This window comes from Jaculus jaculus, chromosome 2, assembly GCF_020740685.1.
Source record: "Jaculus jaculus isolate mJacJac1 chromosome 2, mJacJac1.mat.Y.cur, whole genome shotgun sequence".
NCBI lineage: Eukaryota > Metazoa > Chordata > Mammalia > Rodentia > Dipodidae > Jaculus > Jaculus jaculus.
Genome location: NC_059103.1, coordinates 116238029 through 116251589, shown reverse-complemented (window position 1 = coordinate 116251589; position 13561 = coordinate 116238029). Strand labels below are relative to the sequence as shown.

The 13561-nt window shown below is 45.1% G+C and overlaps 1 pseudogene; it reads right to left on the bottom strand.

Moving 5' to 3' along the window:
• Positions 1–1293: 1293 nt before the first annotated feature.
• Positions 1294–13151, bottom strand: LOC101615033 (annotated as a pseudogene).
• Between the last annotated feature and the right edge of the window lie 410 nt (positions 13152–13561).

Here is a 13561-nt window from a genome sequence, read left to right as displayed (position 1 = left end):
AACCTTGACAAAAATGCACATGCCAAGTGCTAGAAGGATCAGTTTTTATACTATGTTCAAAAACAAACAAAATCTACTTTTAAACAGTTTATTTGCTTCCAAAGCAGTAAAAAAAAAAAAAAAAAAAAAAAATCCAACAACAAAGCAAAAATAACAATGGCCAACAATATTCCTTAAATTTAAAATTTTTTTTTAAATTTTTTTATTTATTTGAGAGCGACAGACACAGAGAGAAAGACAGATAGAGGGAGAGAGAGAGAATGGGCACGCCAGGGCTTCCAGCCACTGCAAAGGAACTCCAGACACGTGCGCCCCCTTGTGCATCTGGCTAACGTGGGACCTGGGGAACCGAGCCTCGAACCGGGGTCCTTAGGCTTCACAGGCAAGTGCTTAACCACTAAGCCATCTCTCCAGCCCAAATTTTAGAGTAACTACATAAGAACCTGTTTTCCTCTTAAAATTATTTGCCATCATTGACATGCTTAAAATTTAAGGGGAGTTAAGCCTGGCAATGGTGGCACACACCTTTAATCCCAGCACTTGGGAGCAGAGTTAGGAGGATCACCAGGAGTTCGAGGCCTCCATAGTGAATTCCAGGTCAGTCTGGGCTAGCGTGAGACCCTACCTGGGAAAATAAAAAGGGGGGGGGAGTGTTTCTGATGATTTTATGTTCCAAATCTTAGAAATGGGGGACAGCAGACACTCCATGTTTCAGTTAAAAAAAAAAAAAAACACCCTCAATCTCCTTGATAATTCTACTTTACTTAACTCAGTTGGCATCATTCCCCAAGAGTGGGGTTAACAAAGGCACTCTTCTGTACTGCATCTTAAATAATCTATTATCATGGACCTAGGCATCCTGACAAGACGTGAAGGTCCTCCCCGAACCTCAATGTGTCTGAGGAGTCTGTGCTGAAATGGGGCTGCAACGTCACTTTTGTATCACTTGCATCAGTCTGTCTTATCAGCAAGCTACATTTCTAGGTTAACAGTCCTACCAAATACGGATACAAAAATTTATCTTTAATAAGGCAATGTTGCAAAAATGATAGTCAACCAACTTCTTTCCACCAAATACTTCAAGCATAAAAAAATGAGAATCTTTAACATTAAACAAACTGGACTCTTAAGAATGGCTTCTTAACAGCCTAGCATTTTAATTATAACCATTGCCTGGAACTGGGGACTAACAGGTGTTTTTTCTTTTTACCCATCATTGCAACAGTGTATTCCTGATAATTTAGGTATACCAAACTATGAGTAAATGAATGATACATGTCTAGATTTACATTATCAGTGGCCACTGGATTTAGGACTAGTCCAGGACCTTGACCTAGATTTTGACCTAGACTGTGACCTTGACTGAGGTTTGGATCTAGGTGGTTCTTTCCTCCCTGGTTTCTTCTTATTTTGAGCCAGACTTAGAGTATGTTTTGGAATCTGTTTTAGAGGTGCCTCTAGGTTTGGTGGGAGATGCAGACCTAGAATATGATTGAGCCTTCATTTCTTTCTTGGGCTGGGACTTGGACCATGATCTTGAATTGGATTTAGATCTTGAAAAAGATCGACTTCAGTGTCTGAATATACCATTGTCCGAATGGCTTCTGCTACGCCGTGGCCTTCCTGTCGCTCTGTTTCTAGGACTACGCGATCTCCTACAGTTTAATCAAAAGAATGACTCCTTGGTCTCCTCCTCTCGTGACTTCAGCTTCTGGAACGTCAGTATCCGTCCTAATCATAGCGCGAACTTCACACGTTCCTTCCTTCCTGGGCTTTCTTTTGATGTGGTGTCTTCCGATCCCCTTGTGCAAACCGGATTTCCATTTGACGCCCACAAACCCATTCTCTGTGCAGCTTATGTAAAGCAATCTTCAGCGCCACGAACACCCTCACACGGAACACAAGCGAATCCTCTTGGGGTGGAGTGTAGTAACCAAGCGGAACATAGGCATCAACTAGAGGATCCTAGAGGACCCCAACGACCCAGTGCGCCGCAAACTTCAGACCTGGGGTCGTCCGCACGTTCCCGGAGCAGAGACGAGCTGGGGGACGCGACGGCTCCAGAGCACCAAGGGCGTGAGCAAACCGTCCGCGCCCGCGGCTCGCACACGCACATGCACACGCACACCCACACAGCCACGGGGCTCACACACACGCACATGCACGCGCGCACAGCCACGGGGCTCACACATGCGCACATGCACGCGCGCACAGCCACGGGGCTCACACACACGCACATGCACACGGCCTTGGGTTCTTGCGCTATTAACTGACCATGTCACCTTGGGCCAGTCAGATTCTCTGAGCCTCAACTGTAAAATTAAAGTCATGGGCCTGACACAATCTTCTAGCTCTCATAGACTGTCACTTTAGGTCTAGGGTCATTCATGCAGATGAGACAAGTCTCTGTGACATCCCCATCCTTCCCCCTTAATAGGTTTACACAGATGAAACCTGATTAGGAACAACATCAAGAACAGCCTTGGTTGATTAATAAAAGCTTCAAACACTGAACAGGGCAGTGCATCGTGGTTACCAGGCAACCAGCCTTGTTCCTTGCAGGCACAAGGGAAGGGAAGGGCTGGCTCAGGTCTGTTTTTTAGCTGTAATTGGTGGGGCTGCTTATGACCTTCTTCTGACCATTGCCATCGTGTGGAGCTTTAACCAAGCCATCCTGGCTGGATGTAGGGATGCTTCTCCTGCCACAGCCCCGAAGTTTGCAGGCTAGCACAGTGGAACTTATTTCTTGCTTTACAAGGATAGTTCTACTCATATTCCTTTGGTACACATACACACGCCTAGCTAATATTTGAAAATATTAATGCAGCCTCCCCTACTTTATGGAATGATTCCTCATTTTCCCCTCAGGGTTTGCTCTTACCCTATAGGCATGTCCAACCTACAGCCAAGGACAAATTGAATGGAGCCCAACACAACATTGTAAGCTTATTTAAAACATTAGGAGATTATTTTGTGATTTGTTTTGGTAACTCAATTATACACTTCTTGACAGTGAACTTTGCAGATGATATTGTATTGCATTGTTAAAAGGCTGAGGACTAGAGAAAAAGCTTACTAGTTAATGCACTTGCCTTCGAAGTTTAAGGGCCCAGGTTTGACTCCCCAGAACCCACGTAAGCTAGATGCACGTGGTGGCACATGCTGCTGGAGTTTGTTTGCAGTGGCTAGAGGTCGTGGAATGCTCATTCTCTCTCTCTCTCCCTTTTTCTCTCTCTGTCATAAAGAAATTTAAAAAGAGCTGAAGAGATGGCTTAGCTGTTAAGTCACTTGCCTATAAAGCCAAAGGACTCAGGTTCCATTCCCCAGGACCCATGTAAGCCAGATGCACCAGGTGGCACATGCATGTGGAGTTCATTTGCAGAGGCTAAAGGCCCTGGCCTGCCCCCCCCCTTTTTTTTCTCTCTCTCTCTCTTAAATACATAAAGAAAGAAAATTTAAAAAAAAAAAAAAAAGGTTGAATGTGCCACCCACATTAGGGGGAAAAAAAAGAAACAAGCTTTCAAATACAGAAACTTCTTGACTTACATAGAACAGTGTTATTTCCTGATACAATTATCATAAATTGATAATAGTATGTGGGAATGCATTTAGTATACTTAACTAAACCAAATAGATTTCGATTATCTGTATCACAAGTCCCCTGTCACTACTTTGGGGATAGAAATGAGGAGAGACAAGGGCCTGGAAGAAGTCAATGAAATACTATGTGTTGCAGTCAGGTTAGTACTGTTGCCAAAAACACCCGACCAAGAGCAGCTTGTGGGGAAAAAAGGGTTTATTTTGTCTTATAGGCTTGAGGGGAAGCTCTATGATGGCAGGGGAAATGATGGCATGAGCAGGGGGTGGACATCACCTCCTGGCCAACATCAGATGGACAACAGCAACAGGAGAGTATGCCAAACACTGGCAAGGGGAAACTGGCTATAATGCCCATAAGCCCACTCCCAATGATACACTGCCTTCAGGAGGATCCAATTCCTAAATTGCCACCAGCTGAGGACTTAGCATTCAGAACACAGAAGTTTATGGGGGACACCCGAATCAGACCGGCACGCCATGCTTCTCCCAAAGATGCTCCATTTATCATCAAGGCTGATGGTCTCCAGGCTGGTTCCCAGATATCTTCATGTCTCCATGACATCGCCAGTGATGGGAGCATGCCTGTCCATCCCTCAGTCAGGCATGCTGGCCTCTGTACTGACCATCCTGTGCAGACAATAGCCCTAGAGCCTGCTGACTGCCATCCAGAGATGAGGTGTGCGAGCTGATGCCTGCGATGGGACAAGATGAAAGTGTGGCCAAGCCCAAAGTGGGAAGACGTGGAAAGGTCTGAATCTGAGCTCCTCCATGGAGCCTGCATGATGGTAGGGCACAGGAATGCATTGCACACACACACACACACACACACACACACACACACTCCCCTGGATTTCTCTACTACCGTCCTCCTTCAACCTGTCATTACTTACAGCTTAACTCTGCAGCTCCTCTTGCATCCCTTCGATCCACCTCCACACAGCGGCCACAGTGGTTAAAAGCACGCACAACATATAGACCATGCCTCTGTTCAGTGATTCTTCTTTGCACTAAGACTACGCTCACGTGCTTGCCCCTGCTTACAAGGTACTATGCTGTCGAGAGCCTGAATATCTCTTGTCCAGTCCCCGGCCCAGTCACTCACCATTTTCTAGCAATTCTGGCCTTCAGAACCAGACGAGATTGGGCCAAACTCTTTCCTTCCCCAGGGTCTTTGCACCCATTGCTTTCACAGCTAGGAAATTTCTTCCCTTGATATTCATAGGCTGCCTCCCTTTGATCAGTCTAAGACAATCACTTCTTCTAGTCTCGGTCTCATTTCCATGTATATTTCCTTCACAACATTTATCACAATCTGTAATTGTCATGTTCATATACTTTTTCCTTATTGTCGGTTTCTTCCATCAGAATACATGCTCAGTGAGGTCAAGAGGCAGTCTACCTTGTTCATAGTTTTATCCCACTGTCTATCTCACTGCTCAGCACATATTAAGTATTGATAAATATTTGCTGAACGCCAATGAATAAAAAGTATGCCAAGAACTGGAGAGATGGCTCAGCGGTTAAGGCACTTGCCTACAAAGCCCAAAGACCTAGGCAACCCGAGTCTGACTCCCCAGTATCCACACAAAGCAGAATACACAAAGTGGCACATACATCTGGAGTTCCTTTGCAGCAGCTGGAGGCCTTGGCATACCCATTCTCTCTCTCCTTGCAAGTCAATAAATAAACATAAAAATAAACATGCCAAGATTATACATTTGCATGCAACCACGCACCTACTTGCTGCCATCTCTCAGGTGAGGTGTTGCTCTGAGTTCTCCAGGTGGGCTCACTCGCTCAGGTAGCATAACTGTGATAGACACACGTTAGAGTGAGGCCCAGTCAACGGCGAAGGCAGTACAGGTGCAGCATGGTTAACGGACCCGTCCACAGGCACGCAGTAGGTTGGCTAAGTCTATTCGTTTTCAAGAGCGTCTGTCGAGAGAAGCCACAGACTGGGAGACACAAAGCCATCTTCTCACAGTCCCAGAGCTGGAGGCCCAAGATCCACATGGCGCGGGATGGAGCCCGCCTTCTCCAGATGCAGACGCTCACCTTCTCCCTGTCTAGTCACACGGTCGCTCATTGGCTTGGGCACGTGTCCCTGGTGGCTCTCTTTAATCCCAATCTCTTCCTAAAGATGCCATTTGGATCAGATTGGGGTTCACCATCATGGCTTCATCTTACCTTACCCCCATCTTTATTAGGCCCTCTGTCCCTGAATAGTCTTATTGTGAGGTTTGCTAGTGAGGGCTTCAACATGAATTTTGGAGTGGGGGGGGCATACAGTGGTTGGCACATACAGTAGGTTAGCCATACAGTAGTTGGCACAGAACCTCCTCAGTGTCTCTCCAGAGCTTGGGTTTGTAACCATTGTGCCATAAACCCCCGAACCACTCATAATGCACTTAGCACATTTTGAGTTTCCTGGCATGGCACACGCTATAGCTGTCCACTCCATATCTATTTCAGCAACCCTCCCCACCGCCCCCTTTCTTGCCAATGAGCCTGGCTTTGGTTCAGGAGGCAATGTGGCCAGCTCTAGCACTGAGACACGTCTCTACAACTCCACTCCTGCTTTTGCTTTCTCTGTCTTTCTTGAATTGGGGGTGTGTGTGACCACATTCTGCACAGCGAGAGGCCAGGAGTAGCTGGCTGGTGTCTTCCATAGCTGCAAGCCATAGGAGCAGAGTTGGGACAAAGGACACACTGAGCTCTTCCCTCTTTCCCTTTGTCTGATTTGCCATGTTCAGAAGCTCCACCACCAGGTTGGCAGGGCGCTGGAGGAGAAGGACAGGCTGGGCACACAGGACTGGAGACCCGCACGGGAGAAATGCAGTTCTGAGGACTTCAGGGAGGTGCTGAGCCAAGCTGGCACCACGACTCGGGCACCTTGTTAGGAGAGATTATGGAATACCCCTCTGCAGCGAGTCTTCAGAACAGCTTTCTTGAGGTAGACACCATGAATTTAACCTGTGTTAAGCATCCAGTTTTAGCAAATTTACAGAGCTGTGCAAATACCATGATGAGCCAGTTTTAAAACATTAGAGCATTTCCATTGCCCCTCAAAACATTCCTTATACCAGTTTACAGAGAATCTTTGCCACCTTCACCGTCCTAGCAACTGTTAGCCTGCCTTCTGTCTCTACAGATTAGCTTTCTCCAGATATTTCATAATGCATTTTAAAAAATGTTCTTTTTTGGGCTGGAGAGATGGCTTAGCGGTTAAGCGCTTGCCTGTGAAGCCTAAGGACCCCGGTTCGAGGCTCGGTTCCCCAGGTCCCACGTTAGCCAGATGCACAAGGGGGCGCATGCGTCTGGAGTTCGTTTACAGTGGCTGGAAGCCCTGGCGCGCACATTCTCTCTCTCTCCCTCTATCTGTCTTTCTCTCTGTGTGTCTGTCGCTCTCAAATAAATAAATAAATAAATAATTTATAAAAAAATTAAAAAAAAATGTTCTTTTTAATTTATTTACAAGGAGAGTGAGCGAGAGAGAGAGCGGCGAGGCAGACAGAGAGAATGGGTGCACCAGGGCCTCCAGCTGCTGCAAATGGACTCCAGATGCATGTACCACATTGTGCATCTGGCTTTTACATGGATTCTGGGAAATCAAACTCAGGTGTTTAGGCTTTGTAGACAAGTGCCTTAACCACTTAGCCATCTCTCCATTTCCTCAGAGTGCATTTTTTGGTAGCTTTATTCCTAACAGGTACTCATGGCATATGGATACCCATGAACCTGCACCCCAGAGACAGCAAAACTGAAGGACAAAGGCTCTCCGGGCACATGGCACGATGGGAACATCTGGTTTTGGTCCCCGTGCTTCATCTAACCAGCTATGGGCCTTTGTAAAACTGAATCTCCTTGGAGTTTATTTTTCCAGTCTGTGGAATAGGTGATTCCAGTGATTTTTCTCTCCCTCTACCCCCTTTCCTATCCTTCTCCTTTTCTTCTTCACGATAGGGTTTCCTTCCCTGTTAGCCCAGGCTGACCTTGAGCTTAAGATCCTCTTGCCTCAGCCTCTCAAGTGCTAGAAGTATAGGTGTAGCCTACTACACCTGACTTAATAAAAGATCTTTAAAAATATATTTTTATTCATTTATTTTCCAGGAGAGACAGAGAGAGGTGTACCAGAGCTCTAGTTGCTGAAAATGAACTCTAGATGCGTGCACCACTTTGTGCATCTGGCTTACGTGGTATTGGGAGATAGAAGCCAGGTCGTTAGGCTTTGCAGGCAAACGCCTTAACTGCTGAACTATCTCTCCAGCCCTTAATGAAGATTTATAAAAGTTTCTTCCCAGCTCTAAGATTGTTGCCTATGTTCCTAAGAAATAAAAGCAATATTTGAGTTATTTCAGATAGAGTTCTCTATCATGCAGGTAAAGCTTAAAACCACTCTACCCCTAAAAAATCTCAAGCTATGTTAAGATGCCTATTAAGATTATCTGAGAACCAAGGATGCTAGGAAAGAGATCTGTATTAGGCACAAAGGTGATTGTGTGCTGAAGAAAATGGATGAATTGTTATAGAAGTGTCACATCAGCTTACAGTGACATAGCCCTATAACCCAGCTGCTAGGGAGGCTGAGGCAGGAGGATGTTGAGTTTGAGACCAGCTTGGGTAAGACACCCTCTGAATAACAAAACAAGGGGCTGGGATGAGATGGCCCAGAGGTTAAAGGTGCTTGCTTACAAAGCCTGCTGACCTAATTTTGATCCTCCCCAGCACCCACATACAGCCAGATGGAAAGGGGCCCATGTGCCTGTGATCCCAGGGTACCTATGACAACAGGAGGTGGAGCCAAGAGAATCCGAAGCTGGTGGGGTGCAGATAGACTGGCATTCATTTGCAGGAGCAAGAGACTGTCTCAAAGAAGGTAGAAAAAGAGCACGGACACCTCATGGGTGTCCTCTGGTTTCCACACACATGCTGCAGCACATGCGTGCACACACACACACACACACACACACACAGATAAACATCTTTAAAGTGATACCATTCTGTGAAGCTCTGGAGGAGAAGCAAGGGGGAAGGTTGCTGAGAACATGCCGTGCTTACAGCACACTCGAGTGCCTAGACAGGAACATTATCAGAGTGAGTGGAGGGGTTAGTCATAATTATAGGGAAACAGGGTCGTGCTTAGCCTTTAACATTTGTTACTCCTGTCTTTTTTAAAGGTCCTGTGATGGTACTGTAGCCATGAATAAAAACCATTGCTCTGGGGTAATATTACTGTTCTGTACTGTGATCATAATGATGTTTACACAATTCAGACGTGTATGAAAACTCATGGAGCTGAGCTCACTGTGGGGGCGTGGGGGAAGGCAAGCAGTGTTTCCATACACTAATTTTAAAATTAAAATTAAAGACTTCTGACCTTTCAGAAGTACATAGTGAAATATTCATGGATGGAATGGTCACAATATCTAGAACTTGCTTCCAAACAATGCAAGGAGCCTGGGATAGAGATGAAATGAGACTGGTCATGAACAGATCATTGTTGAAACTGGGTTTCTTCTAGTACTCTCCAAGGGCTCATTATACTTCTTCCCTACTTTTTTTTTTGTATTTGTTCAACTATTTTGATCATAAAAATTTAAAAATAGAAAGCACTGGAGAACAAGAATCAGGTTGTTTCCTGCCTGCATGCTTATAAGAAGTTTATTTCTGGCTCATACAACTATGGCTGTTTCTAAGGTCGGAGTTTTCTGCACAGGCAAAATAATGGGAAGACTGTCTACTTTCTCTACAATGTGTCATGTCATGATATCAGCAAAGATCTTTTAGATATTTTAATTTTTATTTATTTATTTATTTGACAGGTAAAGGGAGAGAGACAGAGAGAGAGAATGGGTGCACCAGGGCCTCCAGCCACTGCAAATGTACTCCAGACATGTGTATCCCCTTGTGCATCTGGCTAACTTGGGTCCTGGGGGATAAAACCTGGGTCCTTTGGCTTTGCAGGCAAATGCCTTAACTGCTAACCCATCCCTCCAGCCAAGCAAGGATTTTTTAAATGTGCATGATACAGCAGGGCTGACTGCATAAAAAAACAAAACAAAACAAAACAACAACAACAAAAAAAACGGTCTTTGTATCAAAGCTTAGAGCTAACATTAAGTGAACACCTTTTGGTAGTCATCAAAATCCTTCCAATAACAAATGGCAAATTTTCACCTGTTTCATGTTACAAAGAGGAAAGCAAGCTTAGAGGTGGCAGGGTATGTATCTGGCATGGTGAGGTCAGAACTAAAGTCCAGCTCCCACAGACCATGCTGGACAGTAGGAGTTTGGAGGGCACACTGTTCTGGGCAGAGCGCCTTGTGCACATTTCGAATGGATGCCACCCTCCACCACTTCTGCCTGCTTTTCTCCAGCTGCTCACACCTGCCATCTTCAGAGGCCTCCGACACTATCGGATTTGCTTTGTTCAACTCTAGAGAGCCAAACGTACACAGAGTTAGCTCCCCAAAGGCAGTGACTGCCTGGCATGCAGGTACCGAGTTCAATTCCCTGGCTCACTTGAGACCAACTCTGAGCATAATTAACACTTCTGAGCTCCCTGGGATCAGGCTGAGGCAGAAGCTCACATACTTCACACACCTGCTAGTGTTTCCTCCTCATCCAGGCTCCCCGCTCTGTCCCTGGCTTCGCCTGAGAGTACTTCCTGGATAAATCATCATCATCTCTGTCTTAGCCACTGTTTCTTGGGAACCCAAAGACAACTTCTTCCTATGTGGATGGAGGCTTGCCGTTAAGACTTTCTACCGTGGAAACCGTTGTGAGCACATTGTGTTTGAGTGTGTGTGAGTCCATGTCTGCTCACACATGCATGTGTGCAGTATTATTTATGCTATCATAACTGGAAATTGAACTGTCCAAGAAAGAAAAAATGCTACCTCCTAGGAAAATCACATTGACACATAAAAGGAAGCTACAAGAAAGGGCTTCTTTTGGCTCCGTAAGAACAGACCATTCCAAACGCTGCCTGCTGGGTGAACACTGGGGCACCCAAGAAAGGAGCAAGGAGGGTTAGGAAGAGGGTTTGATGTTGTGGGTTAACTGAATATTTTTGAATACACTTCAAACTGGGTCTTCAAGGCTTCAAGAATAAGGCAGCGCTTTCCAGGAGGCCCTGCTGAGAAGCCTTTATGTTTACAGAGGCTAGAGGGAGCCCAGCTGCGCTCACGTGCAGGGATCTCCTAATGGCACTGTATTGGTGCTGGAGAGACGGTGATTCCAGCGGTACTGGTGACTTCCTAGGCCGCCTCTAAGACTTTTCCTTTAGACAGACTCTCGCTGCGTGGTCCAGGCTGTCCTCAAAGTCATGCTTCTCTTGCCTCAGCCTCCTGGGATTACAAGCACGCACTACCACCCCAGCTTTTTGCCTCTGTGACTTTAGCTGTGTGATTCTGGCAAGTTATTTTCACATCTTTGAGTTTCTGCTTCCTACTGTGTCAAGTGGACAATTCCAACCAGCTCACATTGTTACTGAAATGGTATTACATCGTAAAACCCGGGAGCACGGAGATTCAACAGATGATCATGATTCCTGTCTTTGGATGTCTTTGAATGACACTAGGGTCAGAGTGGCTGTACCTGTGCACTGCTGTGGGCAGGGGACATGAATACCGCTTATCAATCCCTCCCCAGACAAGGGAGTCAGGCTTCACGACAGTCTGTTCTTCCCTCTGTGAACAGCAACTACTTGCTATCATTGTCTCTCCGTCACCAAGAAGAGAACTCTTTGTGACCCAGGATATCATTTTCATTCTTGCAGTTCCAGCATTTATGAGCATTTATGAGCAGATTCCCAGTAAATGCTTGTGGTTGAATCAAAGCAGAGCTCTGGGGGCTCAGGAGATGACTTAGCAGTTAAGTGCGCTTCCTACTAAAGCGTGAGGGTCTGAGGTGACCTGAGTCCACCTGAGTTTGAATCTCCAGATCCCACATAAACACACACACCTGTGTCCTCAGTCCCATTAGAAAATGGAGGCCTGAGAATCTCCTGAGCTTGCACAAAGCATGGCAAAAGCTCTAGGAGCAATAACAGACTCTGGCTCAAAACAAGAACAGGCAGAAGAATGATGGAGCAAGGCATGGAGCATTACGAGGTCCCTTGCATGTGCATACACCATACATACATACACAAGTAAAAGAAATAAAGAAGACCCATGTGTTAGTAACATGGATTTGGGCAGAACTACTCAAAAAGAATCAAGCAAAAGAGAGGGATATGTATAATGACATGTAGAGAAATTACGTTTATAACAGAAAAGAGGGATGGAGGGGTGGAAGGAAGGAAGGAAGGAAGGAAGGAAGGAAGGAAGGAAGGAAGGAAGGAAGGAAGGAGAGCAAATTGGATGTCCCTAGTAGGAGAATTTAAGAATTCAATGCATATCTAGTCAATGAAGATATTATTATGGAGCTATTAAAACTCAGAAAGTCTCAACAGAAACAGACAAATATTTATGATGTTTTAGTTATGATTTTAAAGTAAAAAATACTGGCATCTGAATGGTGTCTGCAGTCTGTAAATTATATAAATGTGTAAGAACAAGGATGAGCCTGGGATGCCCATTTGAAAACAGGTCACTTTTTGCAGTGATGACATCTTGGATGGATGTTCTCATTTAAGCTTTCTCTTAGCATCACTACACACTACAGTGTGTGCGTAAGAAGTTGAGTAATGCTTTTAAAGAAATTGAGTGCCCAGTCTTCCACATGAAGTGATATCAAGCTTCCAAAGACCAATGGCCTCTCCAGGTCCCTTCCAGTTCAGTGGTCTGGCATCTACTCCAGTGTGATATAATTGTGGGTACCCGTAGATTCCCAGAGCAGTTCATAAGCAGCTCCTTGTGTTTAACATCTATATTGTCAAACTCAATGGAAAAATGGAGACATACTAAAGCAGAATCAGCACAATTTGTCAAGGGCTTGACCCCTAACTCTAAAAGTTCTTTCTAAGTCTTCACTGAGCATCTACTACATGCCAGTCACTCTTCTAAGTATAAGGTAAAGTTCTTGCCTCCAAGGAACCTCAAAGCCCACCAGGAATGGATAAAGCAAATTAGCAACCACAGTGTAATATAGTAACTACTAAAGCAGTGTATGGAATAAATGTTGATTCAGTTGTGTTTGGTGCAAAAAAAAATTTAGGAATTACTTCAAACTACCTGAAACCAAGGTAGGATTATTATGAGGATATAGGGAATTGTCTTAGAACCCAAGGACAGGAGCACGTCCTGACCTCACAAGATCCAGGACCTGGGAAGAGAAATACCATAGGAAACAGAGTGGATAAACTACTAATCTCTTCCCTGCCCTTCCCGTCCCCCACCCCTCCTCTCTGATGCCTCTGTCTTCTCTCCCTCCCCCTCATTCCCTCTGGGTGAATGGCAGCTTGTATCTGCACTTTCCTGATCCTCTCCTCTCTCTCTCTCTCTCTCTCTCTCTGCAGAATAACCCATTTTCTTTGCTTTCATATGGCTTACCTTAGCTTCCTGAAAATGGCCTCCAGTTCCACACAACATCATCTTCAGATCCAACATTACAGCTCATTAGATTCATTGAGCTATAATTCCAAATTTCTGAGAAAGAAACTTATAGGTCAGTCTAGGATCAGATCCAAATGTGATTGGGGACTGGACTCATAGCCTGCTTGCTTTCTGCTTACTGAGCATGGGTACAGACCTGACCACTGAGAGAGGGCATCATGAAGCAGACAGTGCCCAATAGATAGACCTGATAGACATGGTTGGATAATGGAGAGTTGTAAACTGAATCTCAGTCTATCATGTAATTGCATTAGCTCATCCTGTTTATTAAGAAGCCTCTAAAATGTCACTGTCTTTCAAACTATTGATATTTTCTATTTGACACCTCCAGTGAATTTCCATCTACTGCAGCAAAGATTGTTTCATATCAATCACCAATTCCAACTAATAAAAGCAGAGTTATG